A 19,002-nucleotide genomic window follows, 5' to 3' on the forward strand; every position below is an offset into this window, starting at 1 on the left:
ACAACTAAGTGCCTCACTGTTACCATATTAAAACAACTTAATTAAAAATAAATAGAAGATTTAAATGTAAAACTCAAATTTATAAAACTATTTGAATAAAACATAGAGAAATTCTTTACCAAATGGACAGAAAATATTTTTTAAATAAGACCTCAAAACCACAAGCAACAAAAGCAAAAGGAGACAAGTGGAGTTATCAGAATCTGAAAAAAATTTACATAGCAAAAAATGGATTAACAGAGTGAAAAGACAACTTACAGTGTGGGTGAATATATTTGCAAACTATACATATGACAATGGATAAACATACAGAATAGATAACAAACTTAGCAGCAAAAATAACACAATCTAGTAACAGGCAAGAGACTTTAAGTGACATTTCTCCAAAGAAGACATACAAACAGCCAAGTACATGCAAAGATGTGCAACATTAATTATTAGAAAAATGCAAATCAAAGCCACAATAAGATACCAAACCACTCCAGTTAAAATGACTATGATCAGAAATGACATGTGCCTGACCCTTTCAGCAGGAGGCATTGCGACATATCTCTGGGCCTATTATTTAGGTGATACGACTCGCCTCTTCTTCCTGGACATTGCCTACAAGGGACATTGTGCCATACAGTTGGGCATAGCCCTGAAGCTGTGCGACTTTTTTGCCAGGAACTTGCCTACAAGGAGAATATTGGAACATTTCTGCCTCAGCATTTAGGTTATGTGGCTGTCATGCCTGTTTCATTACCACAGAGTAAATTTTGACATATACGTAGGCACAGCTCACAGGCATGATAATGACTGTCATATGTGGACCCCACAAATAGAAGTAATTTTGACTCTTGTAACTTGCTTTAGAAACATAAGTGATATCTTAGATCTCTTTCTGATGAAAAGGTCATAGGAGATTAAAACAGTCTCAGATATTTTATAAAGCCTTTAACTTATACAGAGAGTGTAATAACAGAACCCAGCAGAAAGGTGAAATTGCGAGTCTCATATGCACACCCAGCAGACAATAAGTACTGTCACATCTCACATATATGAAACCAGCTGTCACTTATGAAAACAGGACATTTGTGGTATTGTAAATCTCATCTCTGGAATATTCTGCCAGTGTGATAGTGATATAAATATTTGCCAAGCATCTGTGGGATTTGACTCTCCAGTAAATATATGGGATTGTAATCTCTACCTGGGCCAGCCTCTAGATGATGTGACTCTCCTGCCTGGGCCCTTCCCTCAGTAACTATTGTGACATATCACTGGATCTAACACCCAGGTTATGTTACATTCTTGCCTGGGTCATGCCCACAGACATCATTGTGACATATGACTATGTCCACCATTTAGGTGATGTATCCCTCCTCTCTGGAATGGGTCTTGAACACATGGGGTGGTAGTGACATATTGCAAGACCAGGCACACAGGTGAGGGTACTCTTATGCCAGGACTATGTTTCAAGGAGGGCATTGTGACATATCTCTGGGTCTATCTCCTAGGTGATGGGACTCAATGCTTGGGCCTCACCCACATAGAGTATTGTGATATAAAAGTTAAACCTGCACAAAGGTGATATAACTCTTTTGCTTTGGTTCTGTCCTAAGGGAGCCTTTCAACATAGCTCAGGACCAAGCACCCAGGTGATGTGGCTCTTCTGTCTGGTTCCTACCCATGTGTTAGATTGTGATGTATAACTAAGGAAGCACCTAGATGATATGACTCTGCTTTTCTGCCAGAGCCCTGCCTACTGGAGATATTGGGACATATCTCTGAGCCCATGACCTAAGTGATGTGACTTTCTTCCCCTGCCTAGGCCTTTAAAATGGCAAGATTGTGACATATTGCTGAGCCCAGCATTTAAATCATGTGACTCTACTCTTTTCTGTGAACCATGCCCACAAAGGGAAATTTTGACTTATTGCACCCAGATGATGTTACTCTTCTGCCAGAGTCCTGAATGAAGAGGGAATTATTGCATACTCATGGGCCCAGCACCCTGACGATGCTACGGTCCTGCCTGTGGCAGAGCCACAGGGAGTACTTTCACATATCTTCAGCTTATTCTGTAGGTGTTTTTGTTCTCATCCCTTGGCTAAGTTTTTCCACATGTGAAATTATGTCATATTGCTGGATCCAGCACCCAGTTAATGTGACCCTCCTTCCTAGATTCTGCCTAAAGAGGGCACTGTGACATGCTTGCCACATCACCTAAGTTATGTTACCTTTTCCTAGATTTTTGCCCAAAAATGGGATTATGGCATATACCTTGCTTCAATTCACAGGCATGATGGTCAGACTTACATTGCAATTCAGCCAATGGAATATATTTTGCCTCTCATTGCTAGGCTTAAGGTAATAGGTAAAATCCTGGGTTGCATATTTATAGAAAACTCACAGAAGTTTACAACACTAACTCATATTGTATAAACTCCTTGAGTGGCACAGAGAGTTTCATAACAAGGCCCAGTACAAAGTTAAGATTGTGACTGTCAATTACACACCCAGGTGAAAGTAAAAGCTGTCACCATCCTATATTTACAAAGCCCACTGTTGAGGTACTGGGTCTAACAAACGAAAAGAGTTCAAAGATGGAATCGTGACTCTCATATGTGGGATCTGACCACAGGTGCTATCATGACTCATTTTTGGACCCAGCTCACAGGCATAAAAAGGATCCATTCTTGAACTCAGCCTAAATGAGAGATGTTGACTATTATACCTGGGATTAAGGCAATATATAAGGTTGTGAGTCCATATGAGCACGTGGGCCTCAGAGTAGTTTGCAACTCTCATGCATGCCATATAAAGCCTTCAAATGGTGTAGAGGGTGTCATGCGATGATCAAGCACACAAGTGACATTGTGACTTATATACACACCAAGCTAACAATTAAAGGTGTTGCCCTCAAAGATGAGGAGATTGTGTCATATCACTGGGCCTAGTACCCTACACTACCTAGGTGGTGTGATTCTCCTCTTTTTCTTCAACCCTGTCTACAATAGACATGGTGCCATATTTCTTGAGGCTATACCAAGGTGATGTGACTCTTCTGACCTGGGCCTGCCTGCAAAGGAGATTATAATACATCCCGAATTTAGAATCCAGGTGACGAGACTCTCCTGCCTTGTTTCTCCCCACAGGTGAATTTGTGACATATACTTGAGTTCAGCTCATATGCACGAACATAAGCATAATACCTGGACCCACAAAGGAGAACTATTTTGACTCATAATGCCAGCCTCATGGCCATAAGTAAAGTAATGGGTCTCCTAATTGTATAAAGTTCACAGAGGATTATGATACTCAGGAATATAATATAAAACCTCAGCGGTACAAAGAGTGTCATAACAGGGAACAGCAACCAGGTGCAATTGACTCTTGGGTGCACACCTGGCTGACCCGAATGTCATTCTCTCACAAGAACAGGACCTACAAATAAGGCACTAAATCTCACACAAAAGAGCAAATGAAAGTTGAAATTTTTCCTCTCATACGCGGATCTGACCCACAGGTGTTTTGGTGAAGCAGGATTTAGCACACCTGTAAGTCTGTGATTCCCCTACTGGAACACAATCTTCAAGTGGGATTGGGCATCTTATACATGGATTTATCCCACTGTTGAGATTGTAACTCTTCTACTTCGACCCAACTTACAGGAGATGTTGACCCATATTCACGAAACCAGGACTTGTGTGGAACTGCGAAACTTACTTCTGAATATTTATTTCTGTGTGATTAGGACATAAAAGTGAGCCCACCTCTTGAGTGATTTGACTCTCCTTTTTAGGACATGATCACAGACGACATTGTGACATACGTGGACCATACACCTAAGCAAAAATGCCTGGGCCTGCCTACAAAGGGCACTTTTATATGTGACTGGCACCAGCACCCAAGTGATGTGAATTCTTTGCCTGATCCCTGACTATAAAAGGCATTGTGGCTTATATGTAGGTCCCTCATGTAAGTGATGTGACTCCCTTCTACTGCCTTGGCCCTGCACTTATGGTGCATTGTGACACATAACTGGGTACTGCACCAGTTCTGCAGTACCAGCTTCTGCCAACAGGAAGTTTTGTAACATATCATTTGACTCAGCACCTTGGTGATGTTTCTCCTCTCCCACCTTGCCCTGACCACAGGGGAGATTGTGACATATTGCTAAACCCAGCTCCAAGGTGAGGTCACTTTTATACCCTGGTTTTGCACATAGTGGCCATTGTGACATACATCTAGGCCAATTGCCTGGGTGAAATGAGTCTCCTTAACTTCCTAAGCCCTGTCCACAGGGGGAATTTTGATAAATCACTCAAACCAGCATCCAGGTGTTGTGACTCTTCTTCCAGGTTCTTGTCCACAAGAAAGATTGTGACATCTCACTGGACAAGCACCCTCCCAGGTGATGTGACCTTCCTGCTTGCTCTCTGCCCACAGGTGATATTGTGCCATATACTTGAGACCAGATAAGAGGACTAATCATGACTCTTAAACCTGGAGCCAGGTCATATGCAAGATGGTGTCCCCATTCCTGGAACTTTCCACCAGTGTTATTGTGACATATACCTTTGCCCAGCTCCTGAGTGATTTAATAATCTGGCGTAGGTGTAGCCCACAAATGAGATTTGGACATTTACCTCAGCTGAGCACCTTGGTGATTTGACTCTCCTGTCTTAACAATATTCTCAGGAAGGATTGTAACATATCTCTGGACCCATCATCTAGTTGCTTGACTCTCCTCTCCTGCCTGGACCCTGCTTCCACTGGGGATTGTAACACTGTCCACAAGGGGTATGGTGCCATACATCTGGGTGTAACCCCAAGTTATGCAACTTTTCTGCCAGGAAAATATCTACAAGGAGAATATTGGAAAATTTCTGGCTCAGCATTTAGGTGACTTGGCTGTCGTGCCTGTTTCATTACTACAGAGTAAATTGTGACATATGCCTAGGAACAGTTCACAGGCATGATAATGACTCTCATATGTGGACCCCACAAACAGGAGTAATTTTGACTCTCAAAACTTGTTTTAGAAACATGAGTGATTAAATCTCTTTCTGGTTAAAAAAAAAAAAAAAAGCAAAGAAGATTATAACAGCCTCAGATATTTTATAAAGCCCTGGGCTTGTACAAAGAGTGTCATAACAGAACCCAGCAGAAAGGTGAAATTTTGAGTCTAAAATGCACACCTACCTGACAGTAAGGACTGTCATTGTCTCACATATGTGAAGCCAACTGTCACGCATGAAAACAGGACATGCGTGGTATTGTACATCTCATCCTGGGAATTTTCTGCCAGTGTGATTGTGATATATATCTTTGCCGAGCACCTGTGTGATTCGACTCTCCAGACTGGTTAGAGCTGGCATATGTTATTGTGATATCTACCTGGGCCAATCTCTAGGTGATGTGACGCTCCTGCCTGGGCTCTGCTCTCAGTAAGAATCATAACATATCACTAGATCCAGCACCCAGGTCATGTCACATTTTTGCCTGAGCCATGCCCGCAGAAATCACTGTGACATATCACTGTGTCCACCACTTAGGTGACATAACTTTCCTCATTAGAATGGGCCCTGAACACTATGGGGGATAGTGACATATGGCTGGGCCAGGCACACAGGTGATGGTACTCTTTTGCTAGGGCCATGTCCTAAAGAGAGCACTATGATACATCACTGAGCCTATCACCAAGGTGATGTTGATCTCCAGCTTGGGTCTTGCTTACCTGGATAGTGACATATTGCTAGTCTAGGCACACAGGTGGTGGTAGTCTTTCAGCAGGGCCATGCCTCAAGGAGCACATTGTGACATCTCTCTGGGTCTATCACCTAGGTGATGTGACTCCCTGCTCAGGCCCTGCCCACATGGAGCATTGTGACATAAGAGTAGAACCTGCACCTATTTGTTGTAACTCTCTTGCCAGGGTCCTGCCCTAAGGGAGCCTTGTGACATAGTTCAAAACCCAGTATCAAGGTGATGTGGCTCTTCTGCCTGCTTTGACCTCACATGTTAGGTTGTGTCATATAGCTAGAGAATCACCTAGATGATATGAGTCTTCTCTTCTGCCTGACTCCTGCCTATTTGGGACATTGGTCCAGATATCTGAGGTTGTGTCCTAAGTGATATGACACTTTTGTTCTGCCAGAACCTTTACAATGGGGTGACATGGCATATTGCTAAGCCCAATACTTAGGTAATATGATTCTACTTTTTTTCCTGAACCATGCCCATGAAAAGTAATTTTGATGTATTGCAGGGCCTAGCACCCAGATGATGTTCCTCTTCTGCCTGGGTCCTGCATAAAGAGAATTATGGCATATTGCTAGGCCTCCCACTCTGATGGTGTAACTCTCCTGCTTGTGCCAGAGCAACAGAAAGTATTTTTACATATCTTGGGCCTATTCTGTAGCTGTTTTTGGCTCTCATCATTTTTCTTTTTTTTTTTTTTTTTCCACATTTGGGATTGTGTCATATTGCTGGGTCCAGCACCCAGGTAATGCAACCCTGATTTCTAGATCCTTCCTAGAGAGGGCATTGTGACATATTGCTTGGCACAGCACCGAAGTTGTGCTATCCTCCTGCCAAGTTTTTTTCTTACAAATGATATTATGAAATGTACATTGCTTCAGTCCATGGGAATGATGATCAAACTTAAATTTGGGTTCTACTAATAGTAGATACTTTGCTTCTCATCATTATGCTTAGGGCAATAAACAAGGTTATCAGTTGCTTATTTGTACAAAACTCACAGAAGGTTACAACACTAACTCATATTCTATATATTCCTTGGGTGGTACAGAGTTTCACAACAGGGCCCAGCAAAAGGTTAAGATCGAGACTCTTGATTACACATGCAGGCGAGAGCAAAAATTGTCACCATCCCACATTTACAAAGCCCACTGTAGAAGTCCTGAGTCTAACAAGTAAATAAAGTACAAAGATGGAATTGTGAATTTCATATATGGATCTTGCTACAGGTGACTCATTTCTGGACCCAGATCACAGGCACAATAATGGTTCTCTCATCTGAACCCAGCCTATAAGAGAGATGTTGTCTATCATAACTGGGTTTAGGGCAATATGTAAGATTGTGTGTAGACCTCAGAGTTTTTTGCAAGTCTCATTCATGTTGCATAAAGCCTTTGAATGTTGTAGAGTGTGCCATACGATGACCCCATACACAAGTGAGATGGTGACTCTTATATGCACACAAGGCTAACAGTTAAAGGTGTCACTCTAAAAGATGAGGAGATTGTGTCATATCACTAGGCCTAGTACCCTGGTGTTGAGACATTTTGGTTTAAATTGTTTCCCATGGGAGCATTGTGAAATATTGCTGGGTTAGAATAATAATAATGTGACTCTTCTGCTTGGATCCAGCCAACAGGAGATATTATCACATATCTCTGGGCCTATCAACTAGGTGATGTGTCTCTCCTACCAGTGCCCTGCCCACAGGTGACACTGTGACACATTGCTAGATATAGCATCTAGGTAATGTGACTCTCCCCTCTAGCCTGGATCCTGCCCACTGAAGAAATTGTGATATAACACTGAGTGCAAAACCTAGGTGTTGCGACTCCCCTATTTGTCCCAGACTCTGCCAAGAGAGGGAATTATAACATATTGCTGAGCCCAGCACCTAGGAAATGTGACTATCCACTATTTTTTCAACCCTGTATACAGTGAGCATGATGACATATTATCTGAGACTGTACCTAGGTGATATGACTCTTCTGACTTGGTTCTGCCTACATTGGAGATTATAATGTATCCCTGGCTCAGCATCAACATGATGTAACTCTTCTGTCTTGTCTCTGTCCAAAGGTAAATTTGTGACATATACCTGGATGCAGCTCATATGCACAATAATAACTCTCATACCTAGACCCAGACAGCAGATATATTTTGACTCTCATAGCCAGTCTTATGGCCAGGAGTAAAGTCCTAGATCTCCAACCTGTGAGAATTCACAGAAAAGGATGCTACTCAGGCATATTATATAAAACCTGAGTGGTACAAAGAGTGTCATAATAGGCATCAGCAACCAGGTGCTATTGTGACTCTTGGAACCACACCCAGCTGACACAATTGTCATTCTCACACATGAACAGAGCCTACAAATGAGGTACTAAATCTCCCACACGTAAGTAGTTGAAGCTTGAAATTGTTATTGTCATACATGAATCTAGGCCACATGTGGTTTGGTGACATTTGAACCACAATTCAGCAGTCCTGTAGGGCTTTGACTCTTCTACTGGAACAATCTTCAAGTGGGATTGGGGCTCTTGTATGTGGATCTTGCCCATTGCTGAGATTGTGACTCCTGTACTTCGACCCAACTCCTCCCAAAGCCAGGACTTGTGTGGGACTGTGAAACTTATTTCTGAACATTTTCAAGTGTGTGATAGAGAAATATGACTTTGCCCAGCATCTGAGTGTTTTCACTCTTCTTTCTAGGCCCAGAGCACTGTTGAAATTGTGACATACGTGCAGCAAGCATCTAAGCAATGTATAACACCTTCTTTGGCAATCTGACAAACGGCATTGTTTATTATTACTGATACCAGCACCCAGCTGATGGGAAATCTTGGCCTGACCCCTTCCTGTAAAGTGCATTGTGGCTTTTTTCTAGCTGCATCATATAAGTGATGTAACTTTCTTCTACTGCCTTGGCCCTGCAGTTGCATTGTGACATACAACTGGGTACTGCACACAGGTGACATGACTCCTTTTTTTTTTTTTTGAGGTGGGCGTGGTTCTGTCAATAGGAAGCTTTGTAACATATCACTTGGCTCAGGACCTAGCTGATGTTTCTTCTCTTTTGTCTGGGCCCTGATCACCAGAGAGATTGTGACATATTGCTGTACCCAGCACCAAGATAAGGTCACTCTCCTGCCTTTGTCCTGCACACAGGGGCCTTTGTGAGATATATCCAGGCCAATTGCCTAGGTGAAGTTTGTCTCCTTTCCTGCCTAAGCCCTGCCCACAGGGAAGATTTAGATATATCACTTAAACCAGCATCCAGGTGATATGACTCTTCACCAGAGTCCTGCCCACAAGGAGGATTGTGACATTTCACTGGACCAGCACCCACTCAGGTGATGTGACTCCTTTCTTCTCCCTGTCTGCAGATGATATTATGCATATACCTGAGGCCAGATCAAAGGCCTAATAATGACTCCTGTACCTGGAGCCATGACACGTGCAGGATGATAACTGTCATCCCTGAACCTTCCCACAGATGTTATTGTCACATACACCTTTGCCATGCTCCTGAGTGATTTCATAATCCTATCTAGTTATAGCCCACAGATGAAATTTAGACATATACCTGGGCCAAGAACCTTGGTGATTTGACTCTCGTGTCTTAACAGTGTCCTCAGAAGGGATAGTAACATATCTCTGGACACATCCTCTAGGTTATGTGACTCTCCTTTCCTGCCTGAACGCTGCTTCCAGTGAATAGTGTAGCATTTCTAAGCACTGCATCCAATTGACATGACCTCTTGGCTGGGCCCTTTCAACAGGGGCATTGTAACATATCTCTGGGCCCATCATTTAGGTGATATGACTCTCCTCTCCTGCCTGGACACTCTTCACAAGGGACATTATGCCATAGAGCTGGGTCTAGCACTCAAATTTTGTGATTTTTCTGTTAGGGCCCTACCTACAAAGAGAATATTGTGCTATTTCCGGCTTAGGATTTAGGTGATGTGGTTGTCCTGCCTGTTTAATAACCACACAGAGGATGGTGACATATACCTAGGCACAGCTAACAGGCATGATAATGACTCTCATATGTGGACCCAGCCAATAGGAGAAATTTTGACTCTTATAACTAGGTTTAGGGACATGAGTGATGTCCAGGATGTCCTTCTGGTGAAAAGGTCACAGAAGATTACAACACTTGCACATATTTTATAACACCCTTGAGTTTTACATGCAGTGTCATAACAGGACCCTAGCACACAGAAGACATTGTGAGTCTTTTATGCACAGCCAGTCGACAGTAAGGACTTTCACCATCACAGATGGATGAAGGCAACTGTCCTACATGAAAATAGGACATGTGTGGTGTTATAAATCTAATCCCTACAGTTTTATTCTCTCATAATTGTGATATAAATCTTTGCCAAGCACTTGTGTGATTTCATTCTTTAGACCATTTCCAGCCTACATGTGGGATTTTGATATCTACCTGGTCAAACCTTGAAGTGATGTGACTCTTCTTCTTGGGCCCTGCTCTCAGGAAGAATTGTGACATCACTGGATCCAGCACCTGGGTGACGTTACATTCTTGCCTGCACCATTCCCTCAGACATCATTCTAACATATCACTGTGTCCATCACTTAGAAGACATAACTCTTTTCTCTGGAGTTGGCTCTACACACAGGGCAGAATAGTGACATATTCCTAGGCCAGGCAGACAGGTGATGATACCCTTTTGCCAGGGCCATGCCCCAAAGAGGGCATTTTGACATATCACAGGGCCTATCATGTAGGTAATATGGCACTTCTGCTTGAGGCCTACACACTGGAATAGTGACATGTTGCTAGGTCAGGCACAAAGGTGATGGTATTCTTTTGCCCGAGCCATGCTTTAAGGAAGGCTTTGTAACGTATCACTGGTCCTATCACCCAGGTGATATGACTTTCTGCTTGGCCCTGCCCACGTGGAGCATTGTGACATAAGGGTGGCACCTGCACATAGATGATGTAATTCTCTTGCCTGTGTCCTTTTCTAAGGGGGACTAGTGAATATCTCATTACCCAGGACCAGGTGGGTCTTCAGCCTGGTGTCTTCAGCCTGGTTTCTGCCCACATATTCAATTGTGACATGTACCTAAAGAAGCACCCAGGTGATATGACTCCCTTTTTGTGCCTGAGCCCTGCCTACTGGTGACATTGGGCCATATCTCTGAGTCCATGACCTAAGTGATGTGACTTTCTTCTTCTCTCTGGGCCTTTACAATGGGAATTTTGTGCTGTATTAATGAGCCCAATATTTAGGTAATACGACTCTCGTGTTGTTGCTGAACATTGCCCATGAATAGGACCTATGCCATATTTCAGGGCCCAGCACCCAGACGATGTAACCCTTCTGCCTAAGTCATGCATAAAGAGAGAATTATAGCACATTCCTCGGCCCAGCACCCTAATGATGTGTCTCTCCTGCCTGTGCCAGGGCCACAGAAGGTATTTTGACATATCTTTTGGCCCATTCTGTATATGTTTTGACTCTCATCACTTTGCTGGGTTTCTTCCACGTGTGGTTGTATCATATTTTGGCTCCAGCCCCCAAATAATGTGACCTTCTTTCCTAGGTGCTGTCTAGAGAGGGCATTGTGACATATTGCTTGGCAAAGCAATGATGTTAACTTTCTGCCTAGTTTTTTGCCCACAAATGGGATTATGACATATACCTTGCTCCAGTTCAAAGGCATGATGATCAAGTTTCCATTGGGATTCAGCCAATAGGAGATATTTTGCCTCTCACCACTAGGTTTATGTCAATAGGTAAGGTCCTTCACTGCATATTTGTGCAAAGCTCACAGAAGTTTACAACACTAACTCATAATGTATAAACTTCTTGGATGGTACAGAGAGTTTCATAATAGGGCCCAGCAAAAAGCTAAGATTGTGCCTCTCGGCTACACACTCAAGTGAAAGTAAAATTTGTTACCATCCTACATTTACAATGCCCATTGTTGAGTTCCCGAGTCTAACAAGTGAATGCAGCAAGCACAAAGTCAGAACTGTGACTTTCACAAGTGATTCTGGCCACAGATAGGATGGTGACTCATTTCTGGTCCCAGCTCACAGGAGCAATAGTGGTCTCATCCCTGAAGCCATCCTATAGGAGAGCTGTTGACTATCATACCTGGGTTTAGAGCAATATGTAAGATCATGAGTCCATGTAAACATGTAGGCCTCAGAGAGGTTTGCAACTCTCATGCCTGTTGTATAAAGTTCTCAGATGTTGTGGAGAGTGTCATACAATGGCCAGCACAAACATGAGATTTTGACTGTCATATACAAAACTACCTAACTGCTAATGGTGTCACCCTTAAAGATGATGAGATTGTGTCCTATCCCTCAGCCTAGTACCACAGGCTTGAGACTTTTTGGTTTAAATTCCCTTCCATAAGGGCATTGTTACATATCACTGGGTCAGAATCATGATAATGTGACTCTTCTGCCTGGGCTCTGAAAACAAGAGATATTTTCACATATGTCCAGACCTATTGGCTAGGTGATATGTGTCTCCTGCCAGTGCCTTGCCCACAGGGGACACTGTGACATATTGCTAGATATAGCACCTGAATAATGTTACTTTCCTCTCCTGCCTGGATCCTGCCCACTGAAGAAATTGTGACATACCACCAAATACAAAGCATTGGTGACATGACTCTGCTCTTTGCCCTGGACCCTGCCAACAGAGGGAATTATTACATATTGCTGAGCTCAGCACCCAGGTGGTGTGATTCTCCTTTTTTCTTCAAACCTGTCTACATTGCTCATGGTGACACATCACTTGAGGCTCTACCCAGGTTATGTGGTTCTTCTGCCTGGTTTCTGCCCACATGTAAGATTGTGACATATAATTAGGGAAGCGCCTAGGTGATGTGACTCTCCTTTTCTGCCTGGGCCCTCCCTACTGGGGACACCGGGATATATCTCTGAGTCCATGACCTAAGTGAAGTGACTGTCTTCTCCTGCCTGGTCTTCACAATGGGGGAATTGTGACATATTGCTGAACCCAGCAGTCAAGTACTTGACTCTCCTTTTTTTCTTGAACCAAGCACACAAACAGAAATTTTCACCTACTGCAGGGTCCAGAACCCAGATAATGTTACTCGTTTGCCTGGGTCCTGCGTATAGAGAGAATTATGGCAGGTCGCTGGGCCCATCCCCATAATAATGCGACTCTCATGCCTGTCACGGAACCACAGAAGGCATTTTGACATATCCTGGGCCCATTGTGTAGGTGTTCTGGCTCTCATAACTTGGCTGGGTTTTTTCCACATGTGGAATGGTGAGTCCAGCACCCAGTTAATGTGGCTCTAATTCTTATACCCCGCCTACCACAGCACCTAAGTGATATTACCCTCCTGCCTACTTTTTGGCCACAAATGGGACTATGACATACACCTTATTCAGTTCAGAGGGATGATTGTCAAACCTATATTGGGATTCAAACAATAGGAGATATTTTTACTTTCATCGCTAGGCCTAGGGCAATAAGTAAGGTCCTGTCCTGGGTTGCATATTTGTACCAAACTCACAGAACTATACAAGACTAACTCATAATCTAGAAACCCCTTTGTGGTACAGAGGGTTTCATGACAGGGACCAGCAAAAGTTCAGATTGGGACTCTTGATTACACATCTAGGTGAAAGCAAATGTTGTCAACATCCCACATATCCAAAGCCCAATGTTAAGGTACTGAGTCTGACAAGTGAATACAGTACAAAGTTGGAATTTTGACCATCATATGTGGATCTGGCCACAGGTGGGATGGTGACTCATTTCTGGATCCAGCTCACAGGCATAATAATGGAACTCAATTTTGAACCCAGCCTACAGAAGAGATGTTAACTATTATACCTGTTCTTAGGGCAATATGTAAGATCGTGAATCCACATGAGCATGTAGGCCTCAGAGAGGTTTGCAACTGTCATGAATGCTGTATAAAGCCTTCGAATGCCGTAGAGTATGGTACAATGGCCCAGAAAACATGTGAGATTGTGACTCTCATATACACCCCCAGCTCACAGTTAATGGTGTCACCCTCAAAGACAAGGATATTTAGCATATATTCTTGTATAATCACTTAGTGCTTTTACTCAGGTTGTGTATTAGAAATGCACTAGTTGTTAAAAGTAAATAATCAGGTTTAGAATGGTAATATTTGGGTTATAAATTAGTACTGCTATTATTCAACCTATGTGAGTAATTGAGGAGTAGGTTAGGAATTTATGAAGTTGTTTTTGATTAAGTCCTCCCTAACCACCCACTATAATGAATAGGATTGTGACAGATAGGAGAATGTTCATGTTTATCGATGGAAAATTTGAAACATAATAGAGATACAGGCTAGTTTTTGTCATGTGAGGAGAAGTATGCCTGATATTAGGAGAGTTTCCTTTGGTTTTCATTGGGACTCAAGAGTGAAAAGGGGCTATTCCTAGTTTTATTACTGGGGCCGTTATTATTATTAAGGATGAAAATTTATTAACAGTGTTTATTATTGTTCATTGTCTGCAGGACAGGTTACTGGAAAGGATACCTATTGTGAGAATTATAGATGCGGTTGCTTGTGTAAGGAAATATTTGGTGGCTGCTTCTGTAGAGTGGGGATTAAGTTTTTAATTAAGATTGGGGTAAGAGCTAGTGTATTTATTCCTAGTCCAGTTCAGATGAGAAATCAGTGTGAGGGTAACATTGTGATAAGAGTTTCTGTGAAAATAGTAAGGGATATAGTAAGTTGAGCTAATGGATTAATTAGTAAGGGAAGGGTATAAACAATTCTTTCAGGGTATGGGTCTGACAGCTTTTTTAGCTGACCTTACTTTAGGACGTGGTGTAATACGTAGCACGGAGAATTTTGGGTTCTCAGGAGTAGGTTCAATTCCTATAGTTCTAGAAATAAGAGGATTTTAACCTCTATTGTTTAGTCTATCAAAGTAATTCTTTTGTTGAACATATTTCCTATGTTTGGAGTGGAATTAGAAGATCTGGTATAGGGAGGGGAGTTCACAAGAGGGGAGTGATAGAAAGGGTAAGGGTTGTAGCAATGATATAAAGGGTAATAGTAGATGTTGAGGGCCGTAAGGATTCCTTGATGAGAAGTTTTATTGCATCAATGAATGGTTGAAGTAGTCTATAGGGACCTGCAGTGTTAGGTCCTTTGTGTAGTTGTATATAGCCTAAGATTTTTTGTTCAATTAGTGTAAGGAATGTTATAGCAATTAGAGTGGGAATAATAAGTAGAAGAAGATTAATTATAGGCATATTGTTAAGAAGAGGCATTGAACCTCTGATTATAAAGTCTTAAGTTTTATGCAATTGCTGGGCTATGCCATCTTAACAAACTCTGTTCTTGAGCAGGGTGTGTGGTGAGTTGTTAGACTGAGATAACATCATTTATGGGGCAAGGGTGCTTTATGAAGTTGGGCCCTATTTCTCTTATCCTTTCATACTAGGAGAAATGTTAAATAGACAGAAACTGACCTGGGTTACTCTGGTCTGAACTCATATCATGGAGGACTTGAATCCTTGAACAAGTGAACCCTTAATAGCGGCTACACCATTAGGATGTCGTGATCCAACATCGAGGTCATAAACCCTATTGTCAATATGGACTCCAGAGCAGGATTGTGCTGTTATCCCTAGGGTAACTTATTCCACTGATCAAATTATTGGGTCAATGTGTGTCAACTTGCTTAGACTAGTGCCGTCTTAGTTTGGGTTGCTCGGAGATTGAATTATGTTCCAAGGTCACCCCAATCAAAATTTTTAATGCAGGGATAGTATGCTAGGGCCTGCCGGCTTTTTTGAGTTTTTATTTGCAATAATGAATTAAAGCTCTATAGGGTCTTCTCATCTTATTTGTTCATATCCATCTCTTCACGAATAGGTCAATTTCAATGATTAAAAGTGAGAGACAGCTGAACACTCAGTGGCCATTCATACAAGTCCCTATTTAGGGAACAAGTGATTATTCTACCTTTGCACTGTCAGGATACTGCGGTGGTTGAACATATGTCACTGGGCAGGCAGTGCCTCTAATACTGGTAATGCTAGAGGTGATGTTTTTGGTAAACAGGTGGGATAAGATTTGCAGAGTTCCTTTTAGTTTTTGTAATCTTTCCTTAGAGCATGCCTGTGTTGGATTAGCAGTATAAATAATAAGGTGCTTATTATATTGTTTATTAATATTAGGCTGTTAACTGTCAGTGGATTATTGCGATCTCATACAAGCTTATGCAATGGAGAATATCTTCATGTTACTTATATTAACATTATTAGTTCTATTAAGTAATAGATTAGTACAATGTGATGTTAGAAGTTCAGTAGGATGATTAGAATTTTAGACAATTAGATGTTGAGCTTGAAAGCTTCTTAATTGGTGACTGCTTTTGGGCCATCTATGTCAACTATGGTGGTAATATTTTTTATTCCCCGTAGGACAGTTGTTTCCTAATGTCTAAAGAGCTGTTCCTCTTTAGACTAACAGTTAAAGATACAAGGAGATTAAGTAAGTCTGTGGATAAGTTTAAAGTTGAAAAACAATCAACTGTCACCAGGCTCGGTAGACTTGTCACCACTACTCATGAATCTTCCCGCTATTTTGCCACATAGATGGGTGTGCTCTTTTAGCTGTTGTTGAGTAGCTCTTCTGGTTTTGGGGTACTTGGCTGTGGTTCTCTGTGTAACGTTATTTCTAGTTAATACATTATGCAGAAGGTATAAGGGTTTGTCTTTTCTTTTTAATGCTTTATTCAGTTCTTTCATCTTTCCCTTAGGGTATTACGTCTATTATGCCAGGGTGAAAATTTCTATCACCTATGCTTTTGTCTAAGGTAAATGGTTTGATTAAGATGGTTTGATATTTTTAGTGAAGTTTGGGGTTAGAGTCAATTCAAAATGATCAGGTCTTGATGAAATCTTCTGGGTGTAAGCCGGATGCTTTAAGTTAAATTGTACTTTGGTTTGTCCAAGCACACTTTCCAGTATGCTTACCATGTTACAACTTATCTCCTCTATACATGCATAGAGAGTTTTTAGTAATTTCTAAAATAATATTTGAGGAGAGTGAGGGGAGGTGTGTGCATGCCTCATGGCCTTATTCAACCAAGCACTCTGCTCTTGGTTTACTGCTAAATCCTCCTTGAGCCCTTAGATTTCATAAAGGTTGTTGTGAGATTTTCTGGGTATACAAAATGCAGTCTACTTCTTGCCACCTCATGAGCTACACCTTGACCTAACATTTTTATGTGTATACTTGTGCTTACTCTATAACCATTTTAGGGTTTGCTGAAGATGGCAGTATATAGGCTGAGGGCAAGAGGTGGTGAGGTATATTGGGGTATACTGATTTTAGAATAGGCTCCTCTAGAGGTATATAAAGCACTTTAAGTTTTTAGCTGTTGCTGGTAGTATTCGGGCGAATTGTTTTTTTAATGTTAGAATTTAGGGGTAAGCATAGTGCGTATCTAATCCCAGTCTGGGTCTTAGCTATTGTGTCTTCAGGATATTAAAGGCACCTTCATAGTATATTTTATTTCAGCTGCAGGTTTTTACAACTTAAATGGAGTTTAGCTTTATTGAGGGCAGACCTTAAACACTCTTTGCACCACGTTCAATTAGCTTGGGTTAATCGTATGGCTGCAGTGGCTGGCACGAAATTGACCAATGCTAGATATCAGTATAGCTTAAAGTTTCATTTATTACTAAATATTTATCAGTGCTTTTTCCCATGGGGGTGTGGTTGAGCACTGTTTTGAGCTGCATTTGTGCATGCTTGATACTTGCTCCTTTTGATCCAGGTGATCTAAAAGGCGTTTTCACTGGTCAGGGATGCTTGCATGTGTAATCTTACTAAGAGCTAATAGAAAGGCCAAGACCAAACCTAACCTATTTGTTCATGGGGTTGTGCAAACCCATCTAGAATTTTTAGTGTCTTGCTTTGAAATAATTAAGCTACTTTAACTGTATAAATACTTAAGTCTAAAATTAGAATATGAGAAGGAAATAAATAAATATAAATAGTCGTTTACAGTTCTGGGAATTCAGGGTCTTTAAAGTTGAATTGGAAGAGATTTGGTTGAGAGGTTTACTCATAATTAGAATATAATCAATTTAGGGTACAATATATGGGGTAGCGCTTTTAGAGGAATATGCTCAAGGTATTATATTACTTTAGGGTGGAAGTTTAATTATTGTATTTATTATATAAAATGGAGGCTTGATTTCCATTCTAACTGGTGTGAGATGGTATCTCATTGTGGTTTTGATTTGCATTTCTCTGATGGCCAGTGATGATGAGCATTTTTTCATGTGTCTGTTTGCCGTATGAATGTCATTAAAAAGTCAGGAAACAACAGGTGCTGGAGAGGATGTGGAGAAATAGGAATTTTACACTGTTGGTGGGATTGTAAACTAGTTCAACCATTATGGAAAACAGTATGGCGATTCCTCAAGGATCTAGAACTAGATGTACCATATGACCCAGCCATCCCATTACTGGGTATATACCCAAAGGATTATAAATCATGCTGCTATAAAGACACATGCACACGTATGTTTATTGTGGCACTATTCACAATAGCAAAGACTTGGAATCAACCCAAATGTCCATCAGTGACAGACTGGATTAAGAAAATGTGGCACATATACACCATGGAATACTATGCAGCCATAAAAAAGGATGAGTTTGTGTCCTTTGTAGGGACATGGATGCAGCTGGAAACCATCATTCTCAGCAAACTATCACAAGAACAGAAAACCAAACACCGCATGTTCTCACTCATAGGTGGGAACTGAACAATGAGATCACTTGGACTTGGGAAGGGGAACATCACACACCGGGACCTATCATGGGGAGGGGGGAGGGGAGAGGGATTGCATTGGGAGTTATACCTGATGTAAATGACGAGTTGACGGGTGCTGACGAGTTGATGGGTGCAGCACAGCAACATGGCACAAGTATACATATGTAACAAACCTGCACGTTATGCACATGTACCCTAGAACTTAAAGTATAATAATAATAATAATAAATGAAAATTAAAAAAGGAAACATCATTATTTAAAAAAATAAAATAAAATAAAATAAAATGGAGGCTCGATTTGGGGGGATTTTAAGATTTTTAGGAAAATTACATCAATTGAGGGATAGCTGTTGGGGTATTCATGGTTAAAATATTATTTTTGGGCTCTGACTGGGTTGCATTTTAGTGTCTTGTTTTTGGGGCTTGGCAAGGGTGCATTT

General features: G+C 41.5%; 1 pseudogene; it reads right to left on the bottom strand.

The window, feature by feature from the left end:
- Positions 1 to 565: 565 nt before the first annotated feature.
- Positions 566 to 19,002, bottom strand: part of LOC102131446 (uncharacterized) — an 86,039-nt pseudogene continuing 67,602 nt past the window's right edge.

This window comes from Macaca fascicularis, chromosome 8 (assembly GCF_037993035.2).
Source record: "Macaca fascicularis isolate 582-1 chromosome 8, T2T-MFA8v1.1".
NCBI lineage: Eukaryota > Metazoa > Chordata > Mammalia > Primates > Cercopithecidae > Macaca > Macaca fascicularis.